Source organism: Macrobrachium nipponense, chromosome 17 (assembly GCF_015104395.2).
Source record: "Macrobrachium nipponense isolate FS-2020 chromosome 17, ASM1510439v2, whole genome shotgun sequence".
NCBI lineage: Eukaryota > Metazoa > Arthropoda > Malacostraca > Decapoda > Palaemonidae > Macrobrachium > Macrobrachium nipponense.
Genome location: NC_087210.1, coordinates 5238925 through 5257189, shown reverse-complemented (window position 1 = coordinate 5257189; position 18265 = coordinate 5238925). Strand labels below are relative to the sequence as shown.

At 38.8% G+C, this 18265-nt stretch overlaps 1 protein-coding gene across 8 annotated transcripts in view; it reads right to left on the bottom strand.

The window, feature by feature from the left end:
- Window positions 1-18265, bottom strand: part of LOC135196137 (orphan steroid hormone receptor 2-like) — a 337215-nt gene that overhangs the window by 77289 nt on the left and 241661 nt on the right. The window contains exon 1 of one of the 8 annotated variants that reach the window (XM_064222676.1): window positions 15289-15399. The exons of the other annotated variants lie outside the window; for them this stretch is intronic. The gene's annotated coding sequence lies outside the window, so the exon portion shown is untranslated. Of the gene's footprint in view, window positions 1-15288; window positions 15400-18265 lie in introns of those variants that run through there. 8 annotated transcript variants of the gene reach the window in all.

Here is an 18265-nt window from a genome sequence, read left to right as displayed (position 1 = left end):
AATACAATGTATGTATGTATGCATATTATCAGCAACTGTTTGGATATAGGATGTTACTATTATTATCTTTATGCCTAGCGTATTTAAATTGTATTGCATCGTACCTACTTTGCATATTCCCTGAGCTGAAGTAAAGGGCATTTTATATTTATTTATAAATATATATATATATATATATATATATATATATATATATATATAATCATACGTGTCTCGTTACATTAAAGGAACGGTACAAAATATACTACATATAAAAGAGACGGTACAAACTGGCAAATGTACCGAGTCAGTGACCTCCGGTGACCTGATTTGCGAGTCGCTGACCTGAGCTCAGCATGAAAGGGAAGAGAAAGAAAAATTCTTCTTATGGGAACAAACAATAATTGACGGGGACCCTGTCACCTCCAACTCTCTCTCTCTCTCTCTCTCTAGTCAGAGTAACTATGAAAATGTGTAATAACTAATTCCTTACTCGAAAAGGATCAGAGGTTTATAATCTTATGGAAATAGATCACTTTCCATCAACAGAGCGGAGATAGAATTGGCTACGAGAGAGAGAGAGAGAGAGAGAGAGAGAGAGAGAGAGAGAGAGAGAGAGAGAGGGGGGGAGGAGAGTGTCGGCGCCAAAAAGTCTACTCAATACATCTTCGTCTCTAAAGAGTACAAGGACCCGGGTTTATTTTTTTTTTTTTTGTCTTGATGACCGACAAGACGTAAGAGTACAACTGATAATGCAACAGAACCTCACAAAAAAGAATTACCTCACAGAGGTGGGGTACGAATCACCTCCACGAGGTAATTCTCAATTTTATACCTCGTCTTCTTCGAACGACCCACAATAGTCGACTCACAACTCAATTCGTCTCCTTTTTGCGGTGCAGGAATCGGACACTGGTTATCCAAGTTGAGAGCTAGAAGCAATGCCACGAATCTACGAGATCAAAAAAAAGAGAGAGAGAGAATTTTTTCCAAGAAAAGCACATACGAAAATGGATGGAAAAATTGAGAGAGAGAGAGAGAGAGAGAGAGAGAGAGAGAGAGAGAGAGAGAGAGAGAGAGAGAGAGAGAGAGACATTTACCAAGAAAAGCATTTGGAAAATTAGATGAAATAACTGGTGACGATTTCCGTCCGAATAAAACGGAAGTGTTCCTTTGAACCGACGGATTTCAACTATGAGGAGGAACATAGTAAAAAAATAACAATAAAAACAACCTTTCTTGATAACATGGAACGATGTTAAAAGCATAATTTACCCTCTAAAGCCGACTTACTTCCTTCCAATCCCTTAAATCACCCAAGAGACCAGGCAGTGGAGAGTACCACAACAACAGACTATAATGTTGCCATCCAGCCTCACTCTCTCTCTCTCTCGTAAGTTTTTCCATCTAATTCTATATGTACTTTTCCAGGGAAGCAGTTACTTTCTTGAATGTCTTCTCTCTCGTCAGTTTTACTTTCCAACTTTTATGTGTGCCTTCCTTAGGAAATATGTTACTTTCTTGCATCCCCCCCCCTCTCTCTCTCTCTCTCTCTTTTTCTCTCTTTCTCACTCTCTCTCTATCTCTTCCATCAGTTATTCCCCTTAATTTCATGTTTTTCTTGTGAAATCTCTCTCTCTCTCTCTCACTCTCTCTCCATCACCCACCTTTGGCAACATCCAACACCCTTTCAACCACTTCTGGCAGCAAGTACCCATTCCATCCAACCTCCCCCCACCCCAACCTTCCCCTATCCCAGGGTGAGACATCCATCCTGCCCACCGCTATGCCACAAAAATGTAGGAGTTCACCGTGAAATCGTCATTGCATAATCACGGCGGTAAAATAATGGCGGCGAGCTTTGATCCACCGTAAATTGTCGCTTGAAATAATGTTGTTCACGAGGCGACAGGATTCCCATTCATATCACAGTGAGAGAGAGAGAGAGAGAGAGAGAGAGAGAGAGAGAGAGAGAGAGAGAGAGAGAGAGAGTTACAACGATTAGGATGAGAGTGATAGACCAAAAGAAATATAATAATAATAACAACAACAACACTGTATCAGGCCCTTACCATGAAAGGCGACAACTTGTGAACAAACAACACAGTAGAAATATGACAATAACATTGATATATACAATTGCAAATGCGATTGTAACAACAGTATTAACAATAAAAACATGGGTAACATAATCGCTCCTGAAAACTGACATGCGATGAGTCTTGTCTTCAATTCGTCCAAGGGAATAAAATGTTGAGGGGTCATTTCACTGTCATGTCATTCCAAAGTCATGTCATTCCACTGTCATGTCATTTCACTGTCATGTCATTCTATTGCATATTCACTTCTTGTATGATTAACATCTCGATGGTCTCATGCGCTAAAAAAATAAAAAAAAAAGTCGTTCAATGCATGATAATCACTAATGACGTCACGGGAACTGAAACAGAAATATAAGGCGTATTCCTAAAGTCTGGCGATTTGAGGAGGAGTCCAGCGACTCCGGAATCCCTTTCGGGAATCATTACAATCAAGACTCACCCCTTCTGATTTCCCCCTGTAAGGCGAATTCCGGATATTCCAGATGCTCGTCGGTCACTGAATTGCACGGGAAAACACTGGTAACTGATTAGATATATAATATCAGCAAGTAATATTCCAAGCGCTCCTCCGTCACAAAATTACGCTAGAAAACTGGATGTAAAAACTAATTTGAAAATATGTATAAAATTTATAAAATCACCGGGGATTAAACGGAGCACTTTGGAGTGGCACTAACAATGTCCGGAGCAACAATCACTAAAACTGCTGCCATTGTTCCTCCCGCACCGCGCGAAGACCTTCCCGCGGAAGTTTCGAAATCGAACGAAGGTCGGACAGCGATGACTCGTGCGAGGTTATTCTTATCAAAATAGATTTGAAGAAAAAAAAAACGCGTAAAATAAGTCAACGCTTACAGTTCACAGTGTACGTGGGTCAGGGCGGGACTCAGTCTTTCAACACTTTTTAAATTTTACCTTGTTCTTGTGAACTTACGATGCAGAGATTAGTCAAAATTTTACCTTGCAGAGATTAATCAAAATTGACCTTGTTCTTGTGAACTTATGATACAGAGATTGGTCAGTGGGCTATGAGCTATACCCCGTTGCGTCATTATGTGTGATGACAGAAACAACTACTACAACCAGTTACAGCAAACAGTGCCACAACTACAACAACAGCAACAGACAAAACTGGCACTCATAACCAACGATAAAATCACTGATCCCAGTTGCCAACAACAACATTCTTCTATACGCGACATTCTCGCCGTTACTTATAACAGAAACACTTAACAACAACTACTACAACCAGTTACTGCAAACAGTGCCGCAACAACAACAACAACAGACAAAAGTGGCACTCATAACCACGATAACAACACTGATCCCAGTTGCCAACAAGCACATTCTTCTATAAGCGACATTCTCGCCGTTACTCATTACATAAACACTTAACAACCACTACAACTATTTACTGCAAACAGTGCCACCACCACAACAACAACAGACAAAACTGGCACTCATAACCACAATATCACTGATCTCAGTTGCCAATAACCACATTCTTCTGTGCGCGACATTCTCGCCGTTATACTCATTTCAACCGTCGATCACACTTTTCCTTCTCGCCTCACCTTGGCGCTGGGTGAAAAATGAAAGAAAAATGAAAGAATTTCACGGACTACTTAACACCGTCTGTGTATGCATTCGGCCGAGTCATTCACTCACTCGGTCGCTAATGCAATTCCATTCACTATCAAGACCTCAAGGTGGTGTACGATTTCTTCAGGAGATCTCGCGCTGACGAGACGATGTCGATCGTGCATTTGATGACTAATAATCACGTTGGGAGAGAGAGAGAGAGAGAGAGAGAGAGAGAGAGAGAGAGAGAGAGAGAGAGAGAGAGAGAGAGAGAGATGGGATTTCGGTTTCCCCTAAAAGATCGGCTAATAATCAAGTATATAGTGGCTTGCCGAACGGATTACTTAGAAAATGTTATGTACTGGGGGTGATGAAGAGATTAATTAGACAGTACTCGGGAGGTAAAGGGATTAATTAGATAGTGCTAGGGAGGTAAACGGATTAATTAGACAGTATGTAGTGGGGAGGTAAAGGGATTAATTACAAAATATGTACTGGGGTGATGACGGGATGAATTAGAAAGTATGTAATGGGGAGGTAAAGTGATTAATTAGACCCAAAATTAATTACTACCCAAAACTTTCAGGCTGAAATGAAAAACAGATTAAAAAAAACTAGATTAATGTAGCAAAACTTTATCCCAATCGTACTCTGAAAAAAAAAATATACGAACCGCGAGTATGAAAAATCGATTCTAACTCCCAGAATAATAGGTAATCTATGGAAAAGTCTCAGAAAAAAAACACACACACACACAACGACTTGTCGGAGCAACATTCAATATGCAACATTATTATTTCACAAGCATCGAAAAACATCGACAAGACCAATAGTTAGGTTTATAGCGATTATACAGAGAATGCCTAAGCTGGCATAAGCGAGGAGGATACTATGAGAGAGAGAGAGAGAGAGAGAGAGAGAGAGAGAGAGAGAGAGAGAGAGAGAGAGAGAGAGAGCAAATGCACGCACAGCAGAGCAAAACCCGTACGGAAATGAATCCATCAATCCATCAGATGCGTGGGGATAGTCTTTCCCTTCACCGTGCGCGCACCGTACCTATTATGCATCAACGTACGGTGACGGTCGTTGCAAGGCTAAAATTAATGACTATGTAACCAAGAGGGAGGGAAGGAGGGGTGACACGACAGTTGACCACCACTAAAAAGACTGGCCTTCGTATCCACTATATACTACCTAAGTAAGTCATGGCTCCAAAAAACATACTATAGCAGAGGAGACCTTTCCGCGCGCTTCAGTTCCCGAGACCAACATGAGAAAGAATACTAACTTTATATATATATATATATATATATATATATATATATATATATATATATATATATATATATATATATATATATATATATATATATATAATCTACTGGTCGCTTTTACGCTCTATGTTACTATACACTTCTCACTACAAAGCCTTCTGAGATCGAAGACCAGAATTACTTCATATTTCTTGCATGTCGATCTAAGGCCCTGTATCGACATTCGTATCAAAAACATTTGTATGTACGATTGCATAAGAACCTAAACTAAAATCAGACGTTGAAACTTTCCAAAAAAAGATGTCAGTAGCCACTTAATGAGAGAGAGAGAGAGAGAGAGAGGAGAGAGAGAGAGAGAGAGAGAGAGATAATTGACCTGGCAAAATGCAGCAAAACACGCTATCAAGGTAGACGAAATTGGAACGCACAGTACAGAAGACTGAGCAGAATGGGGACGTCTATTCAGGTGGTTAAGGCCAAACACTGAGGCCAGGGCGACGACAGCTGGAGGAGGAATTCCCAAGGGTGGTAACTTACGACTTACAGCCATTTTTGCGGCCACAACCAAGCACGGCTTCCAAGGACCCGGGAATGACGCTGGCTTGCGCTGGACAACTGCAGGTTGAATTTTAAATCTGTATAGGGTGATCATGAAGTCCCCGCGCACCTAATGTTTTATGATACACTTGAGTGGCAGCATAACCCTTAATGAAGATATGAAATAAAATAAAATGTAAATGATTAATATTTTATTAAGGATCAAACAGCAAAATAATAAAACAGATCTTAATTTAAGTTTATACTGCCACTCAAGTGTGGTATCATATTCGGTACACAGGGACTTTTTGATCACCCTGTATTTACAGGGCTAAATAGGTTCTAGGTAAAAATTCTGTAAATTCACACGAATCGGAAATTCATCAGCTAATACAATTCAAGAAAATAGTTGGCTACCTGGAATAATACGAATATCATCACAGAACATTTAACAAGGAAATATCAGGTATTTCATTGTAATACAATGTTCGTGACTTTATATTAAAAGAAATGTTCCATCCAATAATATCACTGGAAATAAAAATCGAGAGTAGAGTCTTCAGAATAATCACAATTCTAACCTTCAAGACAGAAAATAGTTTCAATTTTGTATTTGATAGGAATTGAAAACTGTGTTAACCTAACGTTTAATCAAGTGGTCAATTACAGGAATAAAATTCAAAACCTACAAATAAATTTTATTAGCTAGTGGAAAAAAAAAGTGGGGAATTACAGACGGATTTTTTTTCAAGGAAAACACTTAACCGAACTTGTCTCCCGCTGGCCTGAACTCTCAAAATAACAAGGCCCACGTATAACCTTCAGCAAAGTTAACGCGCCAGCGCGAATTATGATCGCAAAACAAAGGAGCTGTGAACCCAATGACTAATGACAAAAGGTCACGAGAAAATTAAAGGAGAGTAATCCGTCAAAAGAAAGAAAAAAAACATATAAAAATCGTAATTTTCCGTCGTGACCGACCGACCCACCGAGCAACCGACGTCCCCTTGGAATTCTCAACGCCCTCTTCCCGAAGGAGACGCCTGTCAAGGATCGGAAAAAGCAAACCGTTGATGGCGCCTTTGTGTGTGTGGGCGTGTATCCGCCTCTACAAAAGGAGGAGCTCGATACCCACACTTCTGTCGCACCCTGGACAATTCGCGATGGTTTGCCCGCGGACGAAAATATGGACGAAATGAAAGTAAGTCCGACTTTCACGACCAGTAAAAAAAAGAGGGGGTGGGGGCAGAATTATGAATGGCCGGCCCTCCAGTCATTCATATCATTGGTGAGGACCGCTCGCTCTCTCTCTCTATGTCTCTCTCTTAAAACGGGCGAGTGGAAAAAAGGGTGGATGGGATAGCGAGGGCGGAGGGGAGGGGGTGCATGAAAGAACTCTTTAAATGATACAGAAAGAGAGAGAGAGAGAGAGAGAGAGAGAGAGAGAGAAGAGAGAATTGGAAGGAACGAGAAAAGGGAGGCTTATTTGGGGCCGGGGGGGGGGGGGGGAGAGAGAAGTGGAGATATTAAAGACTAGCTATCTACTGAACATTCCCTGTCTAGGTCACATAACTGCTGCAATACGAAGTGTCTGTGAGTGTGTGTGTGTGTGTCCGCTTGTCTATGTAGGTCAGCGAGTCTGTCTGTCTGCCTGTCTCTCTGTCTGTCAGTCTCTCTCTCTCTCTCATTTGCAGGGCGGTCAAAGCCTCAGCTATTTCCCCTCGAAATCAAAAGGAGATCATCTAGGTTCATTTAGTGGCACCAAATGCATATTGATGTCTGCATTCTGAGCTTACATGCGGCACTAGAAAGCCTAAAATGTATTGTTATAACTACACAACCTAAATTGATTAGTATAACTAATAAAACTTAAAATTGATTATTATAACTAATCAAGCCTAAAATCTATTATTAAAACTACAAAACCTAAAGTGTATTATCATAACTATAAAACCTAAAATCTGTTATTATAACTGTAAAGCCTAAAATTTATTTTTATAACTATAAAACCTAGATTTATTATTATAACTAATAAAACTTATCAATTTATTATTATGACTACAAAACCTAAAATCTATTACTATAACTATAAAACCTAAAATCTGTTATCATAACTATATAGCCTAAAATTTATTATCATAACTATATAGCCCCAAATTTATTATTATAACTATAGCCTAAGTTTATTATTATAATTATAAAACCTAAAATTTATTATTATAACTATAAAGCCTAAATTTATTATCATAACTATAAAGCCTAAAATTTACTATTATAACTATAAAACCTAAAATTTAATTCTTGTAACTATAAAGCCTAACATTTATTATTATAATTATAAAAACTAAAATTTATTGTAAATAAAAACCTAAATTTATCATTACAACTATAATAAACTAAAACAAAATAAAATTTACTATTATAACTATAAAACCTAAAATTGATCATCATACTATCAACTGTAAGCAGACACATTTTTCTGGCACTTCGAGATAAGATAAACCTTTTCCCTTAAAAGATTTGAACCTTTGAAACCCTTTTTTTTTTTTTTAAAGATTTTGAACCTTTGACCAGTGAGCTACCACCCAAAACACTATCCAATCAGCCACAGTGTTCATCTGGTGTCCCACTGTAGTCAGATGCTCATATACCCCAATGAAGAGGTTTGTCCTCTTATTATCATTATTATTATTATTATTATTATTATTATTATTATTAGTATTATTATTATTATCATCTGGGTTATTTTCCATTATGCAACTAAGAAGTTACCAATAACACATTGCTCTAATGACAGTTACGATCTTGTTACTAGAAATTGTAGAAGTTATCATTATTATTATTATTATTTAAATTTTACAGATAAACTATGATATCATAGTCATCAAAGTCATTAACGACTCACTCTCTCTCTCTCTCTCTCTCTCTCTCTCTCTCTCTCTCTCTCTCTCTCTCTCTTGATTATTATTATTACTATTTGGGTTTTTTCCCCTATGCAACTAAGAAGTTATCAATAACACATTGCTCTAATGACAGTTACGATCTTGTTACTAGAAGTGGCAGAAGTTAAAAAGTAATTCTTTTCACAATTACCTCTCCAACTTTGTTACAAGATAATGGAGAAGTATAAGAGTCATTCTTTTCATAAGTAACATTCACGAACTTCGCTACAAGATACCGTGGAAGTTAAAATGTTACTTCTCATTCGCACTGGTACTAAAACATTAATAAGTTATCAGTTAACAAGGGCACCTGTTATGTAGCATAGGGTGATGTAGGACCGCCCTACATAGAACACAAAGCCATGAACAAAACGTTAATTGTGGCCTGTTTCAATGCAAACACGATCTCACTGCATATAGATTGGCTCAGGTACGTCAAGGGTACAAAAACAGCAACAACATAAATCACTCGATGCAAAGACAATGAAACAAAGCACTGTTTACGTGAGGGGAAAGAAGGTGATGACGTCACGACCGAAGGACTGATCACTATCATCTATCTATTAATTTATAATAATAAAATCCGAAGACATCTTTCGCGTCTGTCCGCCCCGAGTGGGGTAGGCATGGGCTCGGGATGGTAGGGGAGACATGACAACATATCCACCCTCCTCCTGCAAACCTGTTTGTACGCCACGGGTAGGGAAGACATGATGGGCAGTGCCGGGTTCCCCGCAGCGTAGCACGCGCCATTAAAGCTATTGATAATATTTAGGCTACATTATAGACGCAAGGGCTGGAATAGGTATTTAAGATTATACTATATATAACAGAGTTATGAACGAAAAACGAAGACATTTTTGTATATACTACAAAGGTAGACGGGACGGGCAATCGACTGATCAAGAAATAAGAAAATGAAGAGCGAAAAGAATACAGCAAACTCACCTCTCTCAAAAGATGAAAATTTGAATCCAAGAACACAAAAGCAGTGGGCGACTTCTGAAGTTTATATGGATAAGAAATAGGCGAAGAGAGAGATTTGTGTAGAGAAAATGAGATAAGAGGATATAAATCTATAGTTGTAATCTTTCAAAAACTAATGATTTCCGTCAGTTATCTATCAACAAGTCTACTTATATTTCCTTCGCAAATAAGATACAGGCTCCCCATACATGAGCCACAATGGACCAATGGGTTCAGCTTGTCAAATCCGGTCACATGGAGGCCGCCTTTCTACACAGGTGAGTTTCCGACGAAACCGCAGCTGGGAAGTAAACTACTAAAAGTAGTTATCTCCTGTGGGGAGGAGGAGGAGGAGGAGGAGGAGGAGGAGGAGGAGGAGGAGGAGGAGGAGGTCGGAGGTAGGGGGGAGGGGGTCACCTCAAACCTAATGGATGGGGGGTAGAAAGAGGGGGCATTCACAACCCAACGAAAAGGGGGTAAGGCTAAAAAATAAAAAGACCAAGCAAAGAAAAGTCCATTGGAAGCCATTTGTTCAGTCCATTACGAGACCGAGGTATAAAAAGAAAAAAATTAAATTATTATTTTATACAAAGCACAATTCCTTAGTAAAATGAAATGACGTAGTGCGGATAACGATCACATAACTATGGTATATCTGTACAGCAGCTTGTAACATACATCTCATTACTGAAGCCCAGCTGACGATATTACATTGCCAGTTAGAAGTCTTGACTAAGGCGTGAAATAATAATAATAATAATAATCGCATGTTAGTAAACCTGTCAAGAACTCCCCAATGGTGTAAGCGCAAATATATATTCAAAATATAGTTTTGTATATAATTTTAATGTAAATTTACACTTACATATTTGTAGATTTCTTCATCAATAATAATAATAATAATAATAATAATAATAATAATAACTATTAATAATAATAATACAGATTCACCAATTGCCCTCCTTACAATGATCTGCTCGCAAAACAATTTGTAGAGTGAAAAATATGAAGATGTGGTTGTATAATTAAAATAATAATAATAATAATAAGAATAACTATAATAATAATAATAATAATAATAATACAAGATTCAACAATGCCCTTACAAATAAAGATCGCTAGCACAATTGTGGTAGAGTGAAAATATGAGAAATGTGTTGTATAAATAAATAAATAATAATAATAATTTTAAATAATAATATAATAATTAATAATAAATAATAATAAACAGATTTCAACATTGCCCCCTTTGCTATTAATAATAATAATAATATAGATTCAACATTGCTGCTACAAGATCGCTCGCACAATTGTGGCGTGAAAATACAAGCGGGGTTGTATCTTGCGTAAATTGACACAAACAGCCCAACAATAAAAACTAACGAGGCGTTTCCTCAAATTCACAAAAATGTCGTGAAAAACAGAAAGCAAATAAGAATAACTTCAACGTTTCAAAACAATTCATATGTAACACTGAAGTACTCAGGGAAGCGAAAGATGAACATTTCTGCAGAGAGAGAGAGAGAGAGAGAGAGAGAGAGAGAGAGAGAGAGATTGAGAGAGAGAGAGAGAGAGAGCGGATATTTAAAGTCGAGACACTTTTGTCACAATTAAAATGAAATGTTACATGCTGATACCTATATATATATATATATATATATTATATATATATATATATATAGATATATATTATATATATTATATATTGCGCACATACATACATACATACATAGAGAGAGAGAGAGAGAGGAGAGAGAGATGAGAGAGAGAGAGAGAGAGAGAGAGAATATGTACAGCTCCCCAAGACACTCATGTCACAATACTGAAGAAATAATACGCGTTACATAAATATAAATATATATAATATATACATATGCATACACACATATGCTATATAGTACATATACATACATACATAGGTGTATATCGATAGATAAATATAGACTGATAAAGTAGATAAAGCTGGAGAGAGAGATAACTTACAAGATTTTCAGAGAAAGCCCCACTGAATTTCTCTCGTACGGTTTGAGAGAGAAAGAGGCGGGGGGGGGGGTTTGGGGGCGTTTTTAGTGTTGGAGTGTGGGAGAAAAAAGGGGTGGGGATGTGGGCAAATAAGGGGTGTTGGGGGTGAGGAGGGAGGGGGTGGATGGAAGCGGTGTGGGTCTAAACTGCGGTCACTTGCGGCTTGAGACTTTGGACGGTCACTGGCCCCTTAAGCAAAGGACCCCCTAATTCCTTGCTGACGCTCTCTCTCTCTCTCTCTCAATGTTACGCTACGACGTCTCTCTCTGTCTCTCTCAATGTTACTCTGTCTCTCTCTCTCTGTCTCTCAATGTTCTCTCTCTCTCTCTCTCTCAATGTTACGCTATGACGTCTCTCTCTCTTTCTCTCTGTCTCTGTCTCTCAGTGTGTCTCTCTCTTAATGTTACGCAAAGAAGTCTCTCTCTATTTGTCTCTCAATGTTACTCTATGACGTCTCTCTCTCTCTCTCTCTCTCTCTCTCTCTCTCTCTCTCTCTCTCTCAGAAAACGCACCGGAAGCTACGCCGGACAGTGACCAGCAGAGAGAGAGAGAGAAAGAGAGAGAGACATTCATTTATTTAATGAAATGTAACATTCCAGAGCCTTGACGCGTTCTCTTTCTCTCTGCAATTACCTTCTCTCCCTTCCCTCTTCCTCTTCTTCTTCTTCTTTTGTGCTTGGATTCTGAGAATTTGGGTAAGTGGCGTATCAGAAAATGGGTCTTCTACTTCATCATTACAATGAAAAAGGGTAAAAGACGCTTGTTGATTCTATTCTAATATAATAATAATAATAATAATAATAATAATAAATAATAATAATAATAATAATAATAATAATATCCTTTATTTCAGCCCGGGGTCTTATACAGGAATAAACAGTTTAGCAACATTACATTAGACAAAAAAAAGTCTCCAGAGACCACTCTTCGAGAAAATCTTTGCTTAATAAAAAGAATCGTGTGAGTGAAAGAAATGTATATATGTATGTGGATATATATATATATATATATATCTATATATATATATATTATATATATATATATATATATATTATATATTATACGCATGTACGTAAAACAAAAAAACCATCAAACAGACAAGGTTTACCAGCACCATAAAATCGATGCCAAAAGCAAATTTTAAGAGCATTTTCAACAGAGAGAGAGAGAGAGAGAGAGAGAGAGAGAGAGAGAGAGAGAGAGAGATATTGGGAGCACAGGTGCTGAATGTCTTTAGATAACTTGTAATTGAAGCACTGAGCAGTTTGATGAACAAACAGAAAAAACTGACATTCCATTTCAGTGGAAGGCCCAGAGAGAGAGAGAGAGAGAGAGAGAGAGTCTTAAGGCAACATTGAGAGAGATGACTTATATATACGAAGTTGCTTCATCCACTGAGCCTACCATCTCATCTCTCTTTTTCCCTTACTCCTCTCCCACCAGAAAGCCCTCAAACCTCAACCTCATTCCTCAGCCTCTACCTCAACCCTCTCTTCACTCCTCCTCCTCCTCCTCCTCTCCTCCTCCTGGCGTGACGCCGTGTATGACAGATGAACTTTACGCTTTGCCGGTAGACCTCGAGACATTCAAACTCCCACTAGAGAGTCTTTCACTCGTCCCCTTTGTGTGTCAGTCTTCCACCGCGAGGCGATTTCAGGGTCTTCGTCAGTCTTGTCTTGTCTTGTGTGTCTTTCAGGAAATTGTCTTCCACGGTACTGGTTTTGGATGGGAGTTTAAAATTGCATTCTGTGTAGGTAAAGAAAAAAACTTCTAATTATTCTATCATTTTTGCTGAAAACGAAGAGAGAGAGAGAGAGAGAGAGAGAGAGAGAGAGAGAGAGAGAGAGAGAGAGAGAGAGAGTTCCCATCAAAAGGATGAGAGATATTTTCCATCAAAACGATTAGTTGTCATAAGAGCTACTTAGAGAGAGAGAGAGATAGATAGAGAGAAAGAGATAGTTTCCATCAAAATGATTTGTTTTCACTAAACGCTATTTCTTCCGCCAAAAGGATTTTTCACAAACGCTATTTCTTGAGAGAGAGAGAGAGAGAGAGAGAGAGAGAGAGAGTTTCCTTCAAGGGACCTGCTATCACAAGCGCGACTACTCCTTTCCTTTCAATACCGTAAACACGACTTAAGGGCAACAAGCGCTTGGGAGAGAGAGACTTCTTCCCCCAAAACACAAGGCACTTGAGATGACGAACAAGAAGACATGAGGACATGTGAGACAGAGAGATAGACAACCCAGCAATTACATAATATTAAGCGTTTTCGGCGGACCCCCCCCCCTCTTCATTCTCCCTGCCCCTCCCCTCAACCTAGTCGCCCTCTTCCCCTCACACCAAACCCCTCTCCCCCTCCCTCAATCCTAAGTTAGTCAAGAACACGCGAATCTCCAACGGCGGAGAGGCATCTATACTATGAGGTCTTCCTTCTCCCGCCCGAATGAGTCACGTGACAACCTAAGGTCTCTTTTCTTCTTCTTCTTCTTCTTCTTCTAACGGGTAAAACTCACGTCCCTCGCTTCTCTCTCTCTCTCTCTCTCTCTCTCTCTCTCTCTCTCTCTCCTACACGGATGCCGGGGTCATTCGAGAGAGAGAGAGAGAGAGAGAGAGAGAGAGAGAAACATATACAAGATTACAAGGAGTAACAGATTTCCCAATACACAAACATAATCGAAAGGGAAAACTGACGAGAGAGAGAGATAGAGAGAGAATTAATCAACAAACTAACAGATTTCCCAAGAAAAACACATACGAAATTAGAAGGAAAAACTGACTGACTGAAAAGAGAGAGAGAGAGAGAGAGATAAAAGATGAGACAAAGAGAGAGCGAGAGGCAAACGAGAGAGAGACCGAGAGAGAGAGAGAGAGAGAGAGGGCCGATAGGGCAAGAGGCCTGGGACCTATAGTAGATATATATAAAACCCTACCACGGGCTATACACACACAGCCCCGTCCGCAATACGTGAAGATCTCCGCTCGGAGAAGATCTACTACAGTCATCGGTTCTAGCTGCTCCATTGAGCATCGCCTTCAAACGACATAAAATTCGTTTAAATTAATCCAAAGAGTCGTCAGTGCCGCGATTATAAAATTATATGTATATATATGTGTATATTATATATTTCATATCATATTTTAGTACATCCGTAAACTCAATGACAAGAACGTACATGACACAGGAACAAACAAACAAAAAATTAAAATCAATTAACTGAACAAATTTATATATAAAAAAAGAGGGTATATTTTTGTTATATATTCATCAAAGTAAAGCGCAGATGAGAGAGAATTCACTTGCTGTGCATCTGAAGCTAACTTTATAAATATTTTTCATTCAGAAATACTGCTATATCATTTACACACTCGCAATGACAAAACACATGAAAATCTCTCTCTCTCTCTCTCTCTCTCTCTCTCTCTCTCTCTCTCTCTCTCTCTCTCTCTCTCTCTGTCTGTGGCATCTACGATCCCAAGTGCCTTCCCTTGCCCTGTTTCTCTATTCGATGGACAAACAACAATATTAACGGCTGATTCCAATCACTTACCAATCAAGCAAGCACAAATGCAAAATGACACTTTTGCATATTGAAAATCAGTTTAAACGCAGCGTCAGAGAGCAAGCAAAGATTGCAACACGACACTGCAGATGAAGTGCTGTCGTCCTTGAAGTAATTATTATTATTATTATTATTTTATTATTATTATTATTATTATTATTATTATATAAAAGTAGTTTAACCAGACCACTAGGCTGACTTAAGACTCTCATAGGGCTGGTCGTGTCTTGTGGTAAAACGCTAACACTCGCTAACTTCCTTGCTTGCTTGCTAAGATTTTTTTGAAAAATAAAACTGTGACACAAAGGATAATTACACTCACTAGTCCCGGAATCCGTCAGGAATTAACACTCTAACAGTGCAGAAGCACATCTTAACTGACGTATACTCCGCTCTTCGAGAGTGAGGAGGTCAACCGACAGACAGCCAGACATTCACTCACACACATAATCTGCAACATAGATAAAATTATCACTTGCTTCTGAAATGATAAAATCCATCTGTTCGGTGAGTAAAGGGCATAACGTGCTGGCGTCTCTAACGCCCCAACCCCCACCCCTTGCTCCTGTCAAACCTCCTACCCTTCTCACCCTCTCTCTCTCTCTCTCTCTCTCTCTCTCTCTCTCAAACTAAGGCCATGAATATTTCCCATTTACAAATGCTACACAACTATTACTATGACGAAAAACGTAACATTCTCTCTCTCTCTCTCTCTCTCATCTCATCTCTCTCTCTCTCTCTCTCCTAGAATTGGTGGGGGTGGGGGGTGGTTAGGCGCCGATGACAAGGCCCAGGCCTAACTAAAGAACTTGGGAGGAGAACAAGAAGAAGAAGAAGAAGAAGAAGAAGAAGAAGAAGAAGAAAGAAAGTCGAAATTCGACGCAAACTCACACTCACTCCCGAGAAGCTTAATCGAATTACTCCATTTCCACCTTCAGAAGAACTCCCCTCTCAATACGCTGACGAGAGTGTTTCGGTTCGGTAGTCCCGGACCCCCCCCCCTTCCCTTTTCTTCTACCCCCACCCCACCTCAACCCCCGTCCCCGCCACCAACACCCCACAGCCGTCAAATTAGCGATACGTCCCGCGATAAAATTGAATCAGACCTGCTAAAGGTCGCCATCACATCACCCGAACACTGCGATACGCGCAAAGGTCACGATCATATAAATGACGGTTATGACTCTCCTATAGTCTCTTCCTTCACACACGGCGTCAATATTCAGTTATTACGTAAATCTACAGAATAATGCGTCATTGATTACGAAATATATATATTCCCTGAAAATGACTGAATTCTGTAAAATAAGGGAAAAATTATCACTGGGCATGTAGTTATATTGGATAATTTATCCCTAAAAATGTTTGAATTCGCTAACATACGGGATAAATCACCACTGGGTATGTAATTATATTGGATAATTTACCCATGTTATATACCAGACAAATGGATGAATTAAGTAAACTACGGGATAAATCATTACTAGTTACGTAATTAAACAGCATAAGTTTTCCCGGAAATATACGGGACATACGACTGAATTCGCCAAAATACGGGAGAAATTATTACTTATCCCGGATGCATACGGAACAACTACGAAATGAGTCTATTCCTGATATACCTTTCTAATACTAACTAAAAAGAAATCATTTGAGATAAGAGGGTCTCTGAGGCTGAACTGGGTTAAAGACAATTATCATGATTCATAAGAGAGCATGACTCAGGTTTTACACGAAGCTCAAGGGGAATGATAATTTTTAATTTGTAATGAATTCATTGGTCGCCTTGCACATCCAATTCATTTCACATCTGCTTCTCGAATAGCAAGTCACGGAAAATGTGGAATCTTTGCAGGGATTGACAGCTGCAAATATAGAATCTTTGCAGGGATTGTGAGCTGCAAATATGGAATCTTTGTAGGGATTGACAGCAGCAAATACAGGATCTTTGCAGGGATTGACAGCAGCAAATATAGAATCTTTGCAGGGATTGACAGCTGCAAATGTACCCCGTTAAGCGCTACTTCATATTGGAACAAAAAAGTACATAATTTTAATGAAACTTATGAAAAAACATGAAGTTTCTGAACCATTATTATTATTATTATTATTATTATTATTATTATTATTATTATTATTATTATTATTAATGTGGAACACGCCTAAGAAACCACTTGACACCTATAAAACATTACTGATATTTGAATTATTATTATTATTATTATTATTATTATTATTATTATTATTATTATTATTATTATTATTATTATTATTATTATTATTATTATTACCGGAACACTCATACAATACCACTACATCGAAAGCAAGTCCCACACACCTCGCTGATCCCAACTATGGAAAACGGTGAAAACCAGAGCCAAAAAAAACCGGTTAATAATCAGATAATCAATAAATACACTCGACGAAAAGAACAAGAATGAAGTAATCTGGCAGATGAAAGGAACGAGAATCTGAAAGGAACGAGAATCTGAAAAGAACGAGAATCTGGCAGATGAAAGGAACGAGAATCTGAAAAGAACGAGAATCTGGCAAATGAAAGAAACGAGAACCTAAAAAGGACGGGAATCTGGCAGATGAAAGGAACGAGAATCTGAAAAGAACGAGAATCTGGCAGATGAAAGGAAGGAGAAAATTCTGCTAAGACCAGGAAGGGGGGAAACGAATCCTTCAATAACAGTAGTAGAGAGACCTCGAGGACGGATTCTAAGTTTGACCTTGTTTTCCCGTATAGGCAGCCACGCCCTTCGACGGACGACGAGGGTGTGACCTAGGGCCTCAGGTGATGATGATGATGATGATGCCACGACAAGAGAGCTAAATCTACAGTAGAGGAAAAAAGGGAAGAAGGAAGAAAGCGAGTTACAGAAAGATAATTGTATCAATAACCCTCTTTATTAATAAGACTTCATCGACGAACATATGTGATCGTCACAGACGAATGGGCAATTGCCTGCCAAATTCTCTCTTCTCTCTCTCTCTCTCTCTTAAAATTCCAACCTATTTCCCGGTCTCTCTCCGACTATTACCCTTCGTCCCAAACGTAAACAGGAGGACTCAACAGGAACTCAACCACGCCCTCAGACAATGCAGGTAGATTCTCCATACACAGATTATTCTCGATGTCATTACAAATTAATTGAGAACGTGGCGTTATCCCTTTGGTGGGCTACAGAGTCATTCAACGTTAAAATAACTTATCCTCGCTTACTCGGGGAGTAAGCCTACAAATGACTTTGTTGTTGTTGTTGTTGTTGTTGTTGTGGGGATAGGAAAGTTTT